Source organism: Lineus longissimus, chromosome 9 (assembly GCF_910592395.1).
Source record: "Lineus longissimus chromosome 9, tnLinLong1.2, whole genome shotgun sequence".
Classification (NCBI taxonomy): Eukaryota; Metazoa; Nemertea; class Pilidiophora; order Heteronemertea; family Lineidae; genus Lineus; species Lineus longissimus.
Genome location: NC_088316.1, coordinates 6,673,201 through 6,690,152, shown reverse-complemented (window position 1 = coordinate 6,690,152; position 16,952 = coordinate 6,673,201). Strand labels below are relative to the sequence as shown.

The 16,952-nt window shown below is 41.1% G+C and overlaps 1 protein-coding gene across 6 annotated transcripts in view; it reads left to right on the top strand.

Annotated features, from left to right (window-relative positions):
- LOC135493600 (glycine receptor subunit alpha-2-like) overlaps positions 1–16,952 on the top strand; it is a 387,954-nt gene that overhangs the window by 92,093 nt on the left and 278,909 nt on the right. For 5 of the 6 annotated variants that reach the window (XM_064781063.1, XM_064781068.1, XM_064781066.1 and 2 more), the window contains one exon: positions 6,428–6,534. The gene's annotated coding sequence lies outside the window, so the exon portion shown is untranslated. Of the gene's footprint in view, positions 1–6,249; positions 6,338–6,427; positions 6,535–16,952 lie in introns of those variants that run through there. The other variant, XM_064781060.1, reaches the window with a different exon arrangement.

Below are 16,952 nucleotides of genomic sequence, written 5' to 3'. Positions count from 1 at the left end.
CAAATGCAATTAGCTCCATCCATTTTGAAGATATAGCCAATTATGTGTTTGACAACTTGATTACCTAATCAGGCTAGCAACTGGCGTGTTAGAGCCAGGCGGCGGGTTCAGCAAAAGTTGTGATGTAGATCAGGTTATCTGTACATGTCATGCAATCATAAAAGCAGGAGGGTCTTAATTAATTATGCACACCTGGAAGTAATGTGTTTCATTCACTATGGTGTATTGTGTGGCTCCGAATTGTGTCAAGGATAGCACAAAAAACAATCGAATGACGGATGGGACCCATTTTCATGAATTTCCAAAGCCAGTTGAACGAGAGAGGAGGAAGCTGTGGATTCGGAAGTGCAAACGTTTGGAGTGTTGGAAGCCTGGGCCTTCGGCCAAACTTTGCAGTGATCACTTTATCGATACGGATTATCACATGAAGCCGGATATTTGCATCCAACTGAATATTAAATGCCACTTGTTAAAAACAGCTGTTCCAACCATGTCAATTGCATTTAATGCCCGAGGCTGCTGAGGTCGGTTGTTTTACATAATGTGTATAGGCCCTATTGGGGCCTGTGATACCACATAGTGTCTTCTTGTGTTCCAGCCATAGCAAGGTGACAGCGACACAGGTCAGTGTCAGTGACAGCCACTGTCAATGACAGATTATTGTCATCTGACATCTAGGCCTATCTAACGTTGCACGGCATTATATCGTCACGTCAAGATGATTGTGCATAATACCGTCACTTTTCAATAGTAGTTCAGCGTCATGACATAACTGGCGATACAACACAGACGAGGCGAAACAATATTGTGCAACATTAGTCTGTTCAAAAATCATACAAGTTATGCATCTGCAACCGTCTATCAATGTCTTCTTTGCTATATCGGCAGGTCTGCCATGCAAATTGATTAACCACAAATTCTAATCACTTTCGTCCGAATGATCACTCTCATTATGATCTAGTGATATTAATGGCTCGAACATGTACGGCTCAACGTTTAAATATCCTTCTGTATCGACCAAAACATCCTCAAATCCACTGCTCTCACTCTCTGAACTGTATGCGGAAGCCATCTTGCTTTGTTCTGACTGACCTGATCTACGTCATCAAAAATCCCTAGCGGTCACATGTGGAACTAATCTAAAGTTGTGTGTGGTGGGAAATTCAAATAGTTTAAAATTGAAAATTGAAATAACTAAATAATGACTTTATTATTAGAATTTTTTTAATGTCTGGGATCTTGTTTTTTTAACCCTCAACATATTTCATGAGTATCAAGCATGTTTTCAAACCTTGATATATGGCCTTTAAGGTCTAATAAATCGATCGACAGGAAATCTCTTATAGCTCCTTGTAAGTTGCGCAACTGGCATAATCTGATGTCATTGCGTGCGCGGCGTTCATGGTCTGGTGCTCAAACTTCCACCTGCACTTCTATTTGCGAAGTGATGGAGAAGACTTCAGACTTAGAACCGCTGGAGGATCGACGAAATCTGAAGAGCCTCACGCAGAGCTAGAAAATAAGACGACTCCCCAACCATCTCCTACATGGCAAGCTCCTTGAAGGCACTAGAAACAGACTCAAGCGACAAAGTCAATCCACATTGCCAGAGAACTGCAGAAACTCTTGGACAACATCATACCGAATTATGATGGCATACACGCTGCGGAGACCTTAGATTCAGGAAAATGGTCAAAAGAGGATTTTAACCTTGAAATCAGGCTAAACATCGCAGGACTTTCGAGGAAAGAGAATCAATTACCAGCTGTCCAACAAGCCCTTGCAAAGGAACTGATTGACAGACAATACCAACGTGACCACTGGATCCATGCATACACCGACGGTTCAGCTGTCAATGCCATTCATGACGGGGGAAGTGGAGTGTACATCCAATTTCCAGATGCAACACCAAATGGCATGCTCTGCACTCACTTCAAGGCAGAGGTGGGGGTGTCTGCTATCACTACAGCAGCCCAACACTTGTCCGAGTCCAAAGCTAAGTGTGACAATGTTGTCATTCTAACGGATTCCATGTCCACTACACAAGCCCTAGTACCTAAGATCTCAGACAACATCATCGACACGCTCAAGGTCAGCCACTCAAACCTCTCAAAGAACAGCAGATTTGTGATACAATGGATAACTGCACACTGTGGCATCCCAGGAAATGACAGAGCTGATCTACTTGCCGAAGATGGAGGCCAACAACATCAGGAAGAATCCTGTACCTCCTACCGGGCAGCAAAGACAGGCCTACAAGAACACCTGGCAAGAGAGAAGAGGGGACATCAGATGCAGCACTCTCCTAGATATGGACAAAAAAGAGGCGACCACCATCCTTCGTCCAATGACCAGCCATTGCAGACTAAAAGCCCACCTCATGAACATGGCTGAGTCCGGAAGGTGCCAGTGCGACACATCTGATCAGACAGCAGATCATGCATTCCAGAATTGCTCATTTTGGGATACTGAGAGATTGGCCAAATGGCCATACGGTGTATCATTGGAGACCAAGCTCTAGGGATGAAGGGAGGAACTAGATACGAAAGCCAGGTTTGTAAAAGACATAAGGCCTGGTTGAGTAGTATAGCCATAAATAGTACATCGAACGCTAAGAAGAAGACATACTTCTGCTCTGTTTATTGGTTGTGCGCCATGGCAAAGTCTTAGACGAAACGAAATCATTCGATCGATCGACAACTCTGAGGCAATTTGTATCAAGTGGGACCAATATGTGTCTCCCACCTTTAGGGTTTCAAATGGCGTAAAACAGGGCGGTGTTTTATCACCAACCCTGTGATCAATTTGTACATAGGAGAGCTTCTGGCTGGGTTGCAGATGACAGGTATCGGCTAGGTCACATCGACCGGTATCATTGGTCACATCTTTTGTGGGGCATTTGCTAACGCGGATGATGTTATAATCCCTGCACCATCGCTTTTAGCTTTGCGGACAATGGATCAGGGTTTGTGACAAATTCTCCATCAAGTATAGTATAAAATTCAATGCCACGAAGAGTAAATTGCTTGTATTTGGGATGCAAAGGGTTGACGAAATCACGGTGTTTTTGATGGTATTGCTATGAAACCAACTGCTCAGGAAACTCTCATCAGAATTCCTATAGGTCGGAATGCAGAAAGAGGCCGAATAGAAAAGGGTATTAATGATTTATATTCACGGACTAATATTATCGTTGCACAGTTCAAGAGCGCTGTAGCTGAAGTAAGGTACAATCTCATTGTGTGGTTTTGAAATGTGGGATCTGTGCAAACCTCATATTCAATCAGTGTATATAGCATGGAGAAAATGTGTCCGACGGGTTATGTGCGTACCTCCACGGACTCATTGCAACTTGATTCCGGTTATAATTGATGATTGTGATATACAAATTACCCTTGAAAAGCGTGCTATGAATTTTGTCAACTCTCTAGCAGCATCGTCTAGTCAGTACTTGAAATTGGGTTGGCGGCTAGTCCTTGCAGGGAGGAAGGAAGTTAATGATGCATGTGAGGAGTGACCCAAAGGGCTCTGGTATGAAAAAGCCGATAAGAAATCGGAGGAGCAGGGGGACAGGGCTTGGTTTACACCAATAACACTGCCCTGTATTTGACTTAGCATGGAGATTCGAAGTTCCAGATTGTATAAAAACACTCAAATATGCGAATTTCGATCAGGAAATGTTGCATTTAATATAGTATTTTTTATTTGTGAAAAATTTTTATTTGAAAAATGTTTATATTATTGATGATAATCAAGCGCAGTTTCGATGGTGTATAGCTCTCGCCTGTGAAGTATGCACTTCACGATATATAGACGTAATCGAAATGACTAACAACCTGCAGCCCCCGCCACATTCCTCGGTGTGCGTCCTTGTCATAAACGTGCTTCAATTTTGTCCTCGAGCACGGCAGAAAAGTTGACTTCAGAAGACGATACCGCTTTGACACTTCCTCTCAGTATATTCGTCGAAGGGGTCGGTATACAATAGATTCTAAACGTTCTCAATATGCCCCTGTCCCGTAATGCCCATCGCCACCCCAATTCAGCCCTCCACTTCCCCTAAAGTGATCATCAGGGAGTCCACTAACAGTGCGCTTAAGGCGGTCCCTACCGCCTTTGATGACATGGCTTACCAGCGCCTATCATTGACGTCACTGATAGCCTAAGAAAGGTACTATTCGGTGATCCTAATAACAGCGCCTGTACATGTGGCTACATGAGTATCTATTTGGGAATAGTGCCTATTGGCACTTGGCCTATCCCTCCGATAGGCATTGATAACGCTATCAGAGTTTGAGTCGGTCGGCCCTGGTATGGATCGGAGGCGGTGAAACGCCGTTGTCCAGTCAGCTGGATGTTCAGAATGTGGAGTGGACACTCAGTGTTTGTCTTTGTCTCGTTACGGAGAGTAACGACTGAGATAATGCCCTAGGAAGCAGATATCCGATCATTACAATGCTACTCTGTGGGACGCCATTTGTCTTGATTTGTCATATCATTGCCCTAATCAGTGCTTACTTGAGAGGTTGAAAATGGAGACTCTTTATGTCGCTATTGTCTGGTTCTTTGATTTTCTTGCCGTTGTCTATTGCTGCAGATAGAATAATGCATTTGTAGCCCTGTTTGCACTAGGTCAGGAAATTGGGAATGGTTTTGTCAGCCAATAGTGATATCAAGAATTCATCAAGACTAAGAATGTGGAACTTCAAAATTAAAGAAAGTCTAGTTTTTTTTCGAAAGGATGGGTAAAAGTTTCCTGAAATGTTATTGGTGCATTATAAAGATATTACCAGGACGAACCAAATGATACCTTATTCAGCTCTGAACTCCTAAATACAAAGGATGTAGAGAGCATTTTGTCTAACAGACACAATATATTATTTAATTTCCTGTGCTATATAATGGAGTGATGGCGGGCATTCTCTGTCTTTAGAGTGGGTTTTAGAATCTCGTTAAAATACCATTTCCTTATTAGCCTAATAATCGCTACTAAACGAGTTACACTATTTGAGGCATGTATTTCGTGACAAATATCGAGCAACAAAGACCAATAGTAGTGATAGCCATTGAATAGAAGACGAATTCTCTTGCAAACCCCCCTTTTGGCTTAATTTGAGCCTAGTGCCAGTTAAGATGCTGTAGTATTGGTTCCAAATTCTTAGTCTTTATTTGTTCTTGGTAATATGGGCACAGTAATGAAAAGCCGTATCGTGGACACAGCAATTAATTGCAGTAGCTTCTATCATGTTAAAGGGTCGAGCATTTTATCGTGTATTTTTGTAGCCATGGTATGTAAATAAGAACTCGGCTCTATTAATGACACTTTTATTGAATTTAAATCGTCATGAGCCCAGAATACAGCTTAGTCGGTTGTGCAACTGTCCGAATGTATATAGCGACAAACTAGAGTAGCCAACGCTGGATTAATTTAGAGTCAGTATAGAGTAGTTTGTTGTACAATTCTGGCCTACAACAGTTTTCTGAAACTGCAAGTCCATCTTCATCAATTCTTCTTAGCGCTAGATTTACTATGAATTGCTATACTACACAACCAAGCCTTATGTCTTTTATAAACCAAGCTGCCGTCTCTTGTTCCTCCCTTGATCCCCAGAGCTTGGTCTTCAATGATGCACCGTATAGCCATGTGGACAATCTCTCAGTATCCCAGAATGAGCAATTCTGGAGTACATTCTCTGGTGTCTTGACCAAGGAATGGTATGTATTCGCGACGCTAAATGTCACTGCTTCATCAGGATGTTAAGCGAAATTACGAACAGGTACAGGGCCTTATTTTGCTTGGATAACATGACTTCCCGCACAAGTAAGATTCACTTTTGACAGATCAATATCAAGCTCGATTTGGTTGTATGTCTTTTTATCAGTTGCTTAACAGTGCCATGGCGATTTCATGAATGTTGAATTAAACCATGGAACTCACAAGAACTACATAAGCCTGTATCTAAGTGATTTGCAATGTTTTTGCTCATTTGTGAATAAAATAATACACTTGGAAAGTATTTTACCTACTAGTAATTATATCCGCCCTTTCTTCGAACTCCTACTTAATTCAACTGATGTCGATTAGCTTGTTAGTCAGAGTAGAGTAGTGGAACTTATTACAATTTCCGTCCACGCTTGGTTATTTATGTTATCGTAGTTATCTAGAGGAAACAGTTTCCGTGTCGACCGTGGTGGATTCGCCTGTATAAGGGGACATTCTTATTGATTTGACTTGGATGCAGTGTGACAGTGCTGAGCTGGCCAGCAGTCTGAGTCTAGCACCTCACTGAAAAGATACAGGATCGAGGCATTCTAAATATACACGTTGCTGTTACCGGTAATGATATTTGGTGATTCACGACTTTTGAGTTCCACAGTATTTTGCAGTGTGTTTTCCTAATTTTGGTCACGTCATTGGTCATTGTAGAAACCAAGAAGAAGACAGAATTTAGAACACGACAATACGAGTAAGAACAGGACAGAAAAAGGAAAAGAAGAGTCAAGATTCTCCTAGATTATCTTGTCATCCGTTAGGTAAGAAAAACCTCTTGAACATCTTCATTCCTTCCATACTCTAAAACAGGTTTCTATGAAAAAGTAATGCAATGTATAATAATCTCAGTGTGCTTTGTTCTACCTCTTGATGTTTTCATTGTGTAGCTCAGATTGGTCACGGTAGAGTAGTGTAAATTATTTGCAAGGTATAACGTCCCATTTCATAACAAATATACATCTAGTAGTTGGTGCTCTACTAGACAGATGCGTTGAATTCTATTATTGAAGTGTGTCTGCAAACGATGGCACTATACTCAGATAAACTTATAAATATTCGAAGTCGCCAAAATGGGTGTTTTCCATCTGACAGGAAACTACTGACGCGTGTTCTTGGAGGTATTATTAAGAAGTATAGTTGATACCGTCTCGTAGCAGTCATATTTTCACTGTGAACGTAACATCGTCACTGGAATGCATTGTTGAAACGATGAGCTGGTAGTGTTTCAGTGACGCAAAATGTCGACATACATGTACGTCATGACGTGCATGCAATATATAATGTTACAATATTCCTTTTTCGCTAAGATATGTTTAATACCGTGCATGGGTAAGCAATGTTAGGTTCATGTCCGGTTACTTCTTTTAAGTCCTCAGTGATCCAAATAATGACAATTAGACTGATGCATGCGATTTTTATTTATTGACCTATCTACACTGAACGAAAAAGAAACATCATGGCTTGAGCTAGCTATAGTTAGTGCTAACATTTCCAAAAAACTGCTGATTTATCTATTTACCGATAGTGCATGATGTATCGCAGGGATTCAACGCGAAGATGTAGGAAAAACAATGTTAGTTATACATGTATATTCAAATAACACATAGTAAACACTATATCCTATATGATAATTACCAGTAGCTGCGTTCCACCTCACATAAAATTATAAACATTGATATTGTAGTTTAATTCCTAAAATGTTATGCTTATTAGGTTAATGAATTGCTACGATCTATTCAGAAAGTCACTTAATGGAGCAACATTCATAAAACGAGCATAGCGTTTAAAACGGTTAGTATTTTCTAATGAGATATACGCTACGCGTCTTTTTTACACACCATGAAACAGGATCGCAAGGGAAAGAAGGGCAATTAAGACTGGAGGACGATAGGCAATTGAGACTGGAGGACGAAAAGACATCATTAACAGCCATCATGCGACCATGCAGCAATAAAATCAAAATTCAATAAATTCCGACCAGTATGCAGATACGGACATAACATTTGTGAATGAACTATAAAAAGCTACATGAAACTCAACTTGGTATGATGCATGGAACATTGCCAACACATCTCTCGATACATGTTCTTAGAGAACACTTTCTTCGAGTTTGAAGTTTCCGCGGGCACCATGTAAACGTTGATCAAGTCTCTGCAAGAGAAAAGATAAACATTCTTTGAGAGACTTTTCAAACACTCAAACATGTAGTCCGATTTTCAATGGGTTGTCGCTAGAGAGACGTCCTTGGCATTCGATTATAAAAAAGAAGCCTCATTTAAATGCATGAGTAAAAAATCAGCCCAACACTTGTGTCAACATTCACATACTAATTATCCGTTGCTGTGTGTGTACATAGAAAGTTTTATTCTATACATAATAAATAATAAGACAGAAATCTATGAAATATACCCGCTATGTTAAAAAAAGTGTTAGCTTGGGTACTTGATTTTTTTAGTTTCACTTCTTATGAGTCACCATGAGAAGGAACGTCCTCGACTTTTTCCAAGAAATGCGCTCTTGCATGCATAGTGTCTTGAATGACACCAACATATGATTTGCTCATCCAATTACAAAATTAGTTCGAAAAAGTGTCAAAACAAAAAGTCGATAATTAACTACTATGCAGCATAGGTTACACATTACAGCGGCGAAAACTGGCGAAGGCGAAAACCTCGTTGACCCTTAAATGAAGGTAGTGGTTAAAACTATCTTAGTTTGAAGTTGAATGGTATTTTCCATTTAGGTATAATTTTTCTAAAATTGAGGATAAGGTGTGTTAAAAATGAAGAAAATGATAAAGTTTCAGTCCAGTTGGCTTACTTATGTGGTTTTGAGGCTCCATTCAACCCGCCGTGGTGAAAAAGCTGACTCGCGGGTTAAAAGCCGTCAAAAATACAAGTTCAGACCCCAAACCCTGAAATTATCATGCATAACGTACAACGAAAATTTCATGGTTTGACAGGCTAGGATAGGTCTATTTGGCTTTGAAAGCGTTCCTCCCGGATTACGTCTCGAATAAAGTGATGAGCATGTAGAAAGTACCGTTTTAAAGGGAAAATGGCTTAAAGCTTTATTACAGGTACGTGGCCCGTGTACGGAATGAGGACCATAACCTTGACCTTTGTACTTCTGACATTGACCCCGTTGACCCAACGGGTCAAACTATCTAATATGTGTGTAGAGGTTTATTACATGCAGTTACGTGACAATTAGCCAGTGTGCGTAACTTGGACCATGACGTTCACTTTTGATCGTATAACCTTGACCTATGGTTCGACTCCTTACGGGCACTCTGGGGGTCAAACTAAATAATGTGTGTGTAAAGGCCAAGGACCTGGGACGAGTAGTGGAACAAACAGCCACAAAGACCGACAGACAGACTGTTCTAAAAGTATGGAGTGATGATAGATTTTACCCGCGCGATGGATTTGTCAGTTGTCTGCTTGTACTTTAATCATTGTTTTCATGTGCACTTGGAGGACGCGATACAGACATACATTTTTTCGTGAAAATGGCCCAATTGTAACTGCAAAATATTGATCACAAATTAAAACTCCAGACGAGTCCATCTTGACACTCAATGGGTGATATGAATAAAGACTAGCAAATGCTTTTACTTCAATTTTGTACAGAAAGACCTAGTGTATATGTACATGAAGTTTTAGATAAAAGCATTTGCTAGTCTTTATTCATATCACCCAATGTCTTGACATTACTAAGCGCGTCTAATACCTTGACGAAAAGCACAGCATGCATTTGTATGAATTCTATCTCAAGCTGAAGTTGATCGGCTATTACTTACTCATAACCACGGTGGTCAAGGTGCACGATTCACACAGTGTGTAGCAATGACTTATGACCTTCCTATTAAATCTGATGTACGCAAGGATCGATATCGCTCAAGTTTTTGTAAATTTCTCGTTCCTGCATTATTAGATTTCTTTCCCTGCCTATATTAGAGAGTGCATATCAGTGAACACACTCCGTGAGGCCATTTTCACGATTGAACAGAAAACACTGCTGTAACATCGAACATTTATTGATTTGTGGACTTCTCACAAACGTTCAAATATGAGATGTGATCATTGACTTACGGCCTCCATGATTTACACTGTGCATCATAAGTATGTTCGGATGCTGCACTGTATCATTAATTGGCGATCAAGCACCAAGGAGGATACCGCGGTGACGTCACGGCTTTTCCAAGATGGCGCTGCATATTGTAAACACACTCGATCCACGGCCAAGGGAAAATCAAGTCATCAAAAAAGTTAGATTTTTCGCATCAAATCAGAGTTATTAGTACTTTTCTGCTATGAAATAAGTCTTCAGACAATAAGCTATCATTTGAATAATGAAAAGTGCTGTTTCGATGGGGAAAAATAGGGTTTTTAAACCAAATAGCCGGGCACCGATCTTCCAAAATTAGCGATGGTTTCAAAACAGTCTCCCAGATATGGGGCAATCTCTTCATTATCATAATGGGATTTGGAGTCATGTTTACAGATTTTACAAGTTCGAGACCTGTAATACCTAAAACTCGCATAGATCCCCATAGATCCCCTCTATTTGTCGAGTTAGCGCCCATGTAAGATCATGCATTTTCGGACACTAGAACGAAATCTTCCTGCGGATATCGCGGTTTCGGTGATGATTTAAGGAGAAATTGACTGTTCTTAGAGTTGTATGGGACAGAAATGAGTTCATACTTTATGAATACATGAATATATTATGATATGGGCGGGCTTCTAAGTCAAAACAATAACAAACTCAACTGCATCTCTACTGTAAATTGCGTAGTGCATTGCCTAGTGTATTTCGTAGTGTATTTTAGCGGAGACATTATTTCCGCACTTTGGCCACGCCAAACGTCTTTTTTATTCGTGGAAGTTAATCTGCTCTGTAAATTTTATTTTACACAGGAAGAATCCATACTAGGTATTGCAATATTTCATGTCTATTGGTGTTTTTGTGTACAGGAGCGCACCAGACAGTGAGACGTGGAGATGTGTTCAGTGCTGGTGCTGTCAGTAGACTGAATCTGATTGGCCATAGCGATCACTAATATGGGTCGGGATCACGTGATGTGACGTCACCGCGGTATCCTCCTTGATCAAGCACCTAGTTTATGAGGAATCTACGAAAGCCCAGAAGGCTCATTCGACAAAACTTACTTCGACAAAACTCACTTCAACAAAACTTGACTTCGACAAAACTCACTTCAACAAATACTTCGACAAAAATTGATTTCGACAAAACTCACATCGCCAAAATTCACTTCGCCAAAATTCACTTCCACAAAATCGACCAATCAAATCGTGTTTTACATACCTATCTATTTGTTTTACATAGGTAGACCAGAGGTCGGTATTTAGGTCATAGTAGCTATCATGGCGGCCAAGGATCCACCCAACACGAGGGTATCAGTCTCTGATGAGCAAAACTCGTTCGTATTTATTTTCCGAAACTACGAGTCACTAAAGGTTGAAGAACTTGGTAAGTACACTACTTATAAATGAGTTTTATAAGTAAGGACCTGGCCTAACGGCCTGCAGTAATTGTAAGACTCTGTCATCACTGTAAAATCACGGCCCGGATATCTGTTTGTATGTATCATGATATGCTACCATACACATAAAGCATCTGTCTATATAATATACATTCGAACAAGAAGTGTAGTGAAGCAAAAAATAAATACGAACGAGTTTTGCTCATCAGAGATTTTGTTGAAGTGAGTTTTGTCGAAGTCAATTTTGGCGAAGTGAGTTTGGTCGAAATCAATTTTGTTGAAGTCTTTGTTGAAGTGAGTTTTGTCGAAGTCGAGTTTTGTTGAAGTGAGTTAAGTCGAAGTCAAGTTTTGTTGAAGTGTGTTTTGTCGAAGTAAGTTTTGTCGACTGAGCCTTCTGGGCTTTCGTAGGTATCGCCTTCAGAATGTGAAGTAACGAAAATTTACGCAGGTCTACAAATATCGGTGTACGCCGATCTACGCAAAAAGCACGAAAGTGAACGCATGCAGGCATGATGATCAACTACCTCTTTCAAAACAAAGTCACATTTGCCTATCAATACTCCACCGAAAACCACTTAAAATGCAAATATCATATTAAATGATATAATCTAAAACATTCTGAAGGGTGTCAGTGACGATTTATTGAAAAAATAGATTTTCGGTCAAGTTTCTTATCAATTAACTGTCGGACGGAAAAAAAACTTGGGAAGTCGAAATATTGTCTGGAAATGAGCAGTGTTGTAACGAAACTTCACACGCACTGTCTAGATGAACGGGTGCCGTATCCCCTCTCTCAAAAGGTATAAGGTATTTTGGCACATGCCCAAAACGTTTTTCCCTCAACTGCGCCGAGTCACATTTACAGGTGACAGCTGAGAAGGACGAAACATCAAGTGAAAGTTCCACCGCAAGGATCCCGTTAAGGCCAATGTCCGCCAGGAAGTGCACCGTGGCCTAGTGGATACGGCATTGGTCACAGACCCCGGCGTTCCCGGTTCGAATCTCACTTTATCCTTTTTTTAATTTTCTGCCCGTGATTCTCCTTAATGTTGCGATAATATTTCTTCATTTGTCATTAAATAAACCAGATAATCATGAATATCTCCATATCTAAAAAAGTTAGATTTAGAAGTTCTTTTCCACCACATTTCATGTTTTTGACACGTACATGGACAGTAAATACTCGAAATATACTAGTACATGTATGCGTGTATTAAAAATATAACCTACTAGTTATAGTTCCGTACTCATACTTCACTATACCACGTGTGGCTAGAGATACTGGAATTGTGGGCGCGCATGCGCAAAATAAACCCCTAGATTTTGCATTTTGACCTAGTGATATGGGTCGGTAAGGTGACAAAAAGTGTGTGGTTAAAGGGCAACAGGCTAACAATAGAGTTACTGAATCAAGGAGCGAAGTCTCGCTGCTGCACCCGGGTTATCACCAAGACCTTTAGACGACTGATAAACAATGAAGAACCACTTTCCATAAATCCATTGAGAAGCTTTCGCTTTAAGCTGGACAAAGTACCGTCGTCTTAAAGGGGAAGAATACGTTTGAAGTGTGCCCCTTACTAGTTTTTTTAACATGGTTGTTCCGTACACTGGAAAACGTGTGCATCAGTATTTTTGTCAGTGTTGATCAGTGTACGTCTTGATTTGATGTGCCAGTTTGGTATTCTAATATCATCCTAATGGTAGGAAAGAAGATAGCAGCAGATAGTTTGGTCTTTCGAATAGTCCATGGCCAGATATTATCGAGACTTCGATTGCAGGGATGATTTCTAGCGGGCAATTACATGATTTACCATGTGAATCGCGGCATTAGGCTAATTACAATAATACGCCTTTTTCAAATAACGCAATAACGTTAAATTGGTGAAACACGTGAAAATGAACTTGTTCTCACAATTGCGGTAGTTTCCAAGGCGAAAAAAGGTGCGGATTGTGCAGAGTTCATGAAAAATGACTTTCACCTGAATGTTCGTCTGCTCGCCGAAAAAAGTCATGGATCATTGTTACGCACTGTGTAAATCGTGTACGTTCATGACCACCATGTAAACGGCATCGCTGTACACAAAATGGTAACAGGTTAGCCACTGACCTTCGCTATTGCTCGATCAGCAGTCTGATATCTCAGCAAGTATAGCATTTTTGTGTGTCATTCAATAACCGCAATATGCTTTGTGTTGAAACTTACGCAGTGTCAAGAGAAGATTAAAAGGGCAAACCCTGTGAAGTTTTTTTTAACTCGAGTCGTATTAACAGCGCAGTGGCCATGGGAAGTGAAGTCTGTGTGTGATCGAAAAAAACGGGTTCCCATATGCTGCTTTGCTTACCGCATGGAGCATTGCATACGACAGAGTCGGCTCTCATTTGGATGAGGTGCACCGTGAAGTGATCGAGGCGCGCGATGTACAGCAAAATGACATGTACAGGCGTAGGTAACGGAGGCAATAGCTAAAAGTTCAGTATTCACAAGTCGGGCCGCGTCTCGTATCGAGGGGCAACAACCAACAGTTCCACTTGAACATGTTGAGGGCGACCACTTAATTATGCTAAATATGTAGTACTTGAAATGAGAATCAGTTGTATCGTGAAATACCCAGTATATAGAACTAATAACAAGGCTCCCTAAAACGAATTCACTTCAACACATTTTATGCTAGACAATTTTTGAATCAGCATGACTCAAAACAGGGGTTGACTAGGTAACCGGTAAAACACCGACCGACCGACTGAAAGGAGTTTCGAGGTGTCATATTTAGCGTGTTGAATGAATGAATGAATGAATATAAGAATTTCTATAGCGCCTGAATTAAAAGAAAAACTTAAATTCTCAGGCGCTTTACAAATCAAAACACTCCCTGAAAAGGTGCTGTTTCATGAGAGTTTTGAAAATGTCTATGGAACCAGCAAGCCTGATGTTGGAAGGTAGCTGGTTCCATAGAACCGGTGATGACTTGTAAAAAGAACGGTCACCAAAGGTTTTGCACTTAGTGCGAGGGACCACCAAAGTTGGAGCAATAACAGAGCGGAGATGGTAGGTGGAATGGTGCCTCAGTCTGACCATATCACACAGGTACGCAGGTGCGACTCCATGTATTGCCTTATATGTAAATAAAAGCACTTTGAAAACAATCCTGTATTTAACAGGAAGCCAATGGGGTCGCATGAGAACCGGTGTGATACGATCAAACCGCGGCACCAGACACACAACGCGAGCTGCAGCATTAAGTGCACGCTGCAGTCTGGAGAGTTGATGTGTAGAAATGCCATATAGAAGGGAATTACAATAATCAATGTGAGAAGTGACAGAGGCATGAACAAGAGTGGTGGTTGACTCAGGACTGAGGAACCGTCAAATTTGGCGGATCTTATAAAGACCCAGGAAAGCCTTGGAGCAGACCCTACTAACATGGGTTTCCATAGACATGTTTTTGTCAAAGTAAACACCAAGGTTTCGTACCGATTCGACAGGTGAAATTGAGGCCTTCCCCACTCTGATTGGACCCATATCTACCTTCTGGAGCATTTGTCTGGAACCGATAAAATTACTGTGTTCAATTACTTTCGCCGCGCTTAATTACTCACGCTAACGTTAGGGTATATACATGTACAAATTGAAGCAAGTAATCGAACGATCTCGCGCTTACTGTGAGTATTACCACACGGTAAAGTCTTCTGCTTTGCGGGAAATACGAATCATAACAAAGGAATCATCATCATCATTATCATCATCATCATCATCATCATCATCATCATCATCATCATCATCATCATCATCGTCATCATCATCATCATCATCATCATCATCATCATACTATAATTTTAGGACCGTTTGTCTGTCTGTTTGTTCCACTACTCCTCCCAGGTCCTTGGCCCTATTTCCACCAAACTTGGCATGTGGATGCAAGCGGACCCAAGGATTGCCCGTGGGTCCGTTTCAGCAAAAGTCAAGGGCATTGGGTCTAAGGTCAGATTTCCATATATATCTTTTGAGTCCCTATGCAATTTGGCGCGTCTACATGTATGCAGGTCAACCCCACGATTGCAGACCGGGGGTAAAATTTGGCGAAAGTCAAGTTCAGTGGGGTCAAAGGTCAAACTTGAATATCTGACCTTAGGCCCGACTTTGACGAAAACGTATCAAGGTACATTCAGATTGACCCCACGATTTTCTGGGAACTGGGGTGCTGCTGTCAGACTCAATGGCGCTGGGCACTATGAAAGGCGAATGGGATGCGGTAAGTGTCGGTCGGTCGGTCGGTCGGTCGGCCTTTTTCCGGTAACCAGTTGACTATAAACCATCAACCTCGTTTACCCAGGAGTCATTGCGCGCTCCTATGGTCAATTGCACTACCCCTGGTATCATGTTGAGCTAAAACATCTTTGATCGGGCAACGAATAACGGTTGACATGCAGATAAGATGCAAATAATGTTTTGACACTTGGCGTATTTATGGCATATTGAATCCGCAAAAAGGGCGACTTATCAGTATATATAACCATTTACCCTGATGCGATCACAAATCAATTGACGGCATAATAGATCTTCATGGACACGGATGATATGAGCTAATGCTGATATAAAAAATTAATTGCCTCTACAAGAAAATTGCGTCATTTAGTCGAGCCATGCGGGCACTCCGAGCAAAATAGAACCGAAGTAGCACGTGTTATAATACCTAATCGCGCGAGCACTGTGAAAATATAATTTCAAAATCACTTTTGATAATTTATTTTTATATCTAAGTATAAGGCCTCTTCATTTGTATACATCCTGAGATAATTGGTAAATTTTACAATTATTTGATCGGCTACAAACGGTTTTTGGTCATGTTGAAACAGTGCTGACCCGTAGTGCCCGAATAGACGGGTCATAGGTCGAATTTTACAACGACATCCCCCTGATTCTGGCGGTGACGAGTGATATGACGTACACTAGTATCCAGGGTCTAGTGGTGCTGTCACCAAGCGCTGATATCTCGGAAGACCAAGAGATAGCAAGCCTTTGATGATGTGAGCTCTCCCAGAGGGCGTAGACCTTGACCTGCAGTGTGCCGATAGGAGGTCACAAAGAGTCAAGTCCAGGTAGGAAATCGAAGAAATCGAGTGTTTTGTGTAAATAAATATATTGAAGTATTTTCATGAGAAACTTATGTGAGGTATGTATAAACTTGAAAACAGGGAACCGTGTACGGTGGAAGAACTTACGTTGGTTATGGTTTATGCAAAGAGTATCGATTTTGGAAAGAATATTATTAATTTGATTGAATGCAAGTGGATTCGGAGAATGAGCGTGTTCGCAGGAAAAATGTGAGGAAAAGTCTCTCGTTTAGGGAGTGAGCCCCGTTTTAGTATCCAACTGCCGCGCATGCGTCGTAAGATAGGTAGATCCCGATCCGTCATTACTGACCAATCAGGGAACGCCAAATCATTTAGTAATCGCCACGACCTGACCGAAAAAGAACATGTCACCCCTTATGCCAACAGCATCTGTGACCAGGGTCTATTTTCGCGTCCCGGCGGTGCCAAAAATGACGACAATAATCCTGAAGCGAGCGCAACAGCTGTAGGTTATGGTTACATTAGAGTCGCGTCCACTACATAAAACGCCGGTGTTGGTCCGGAGTTTTTGCGCTTACACCTGTTAATTTTCCCCTC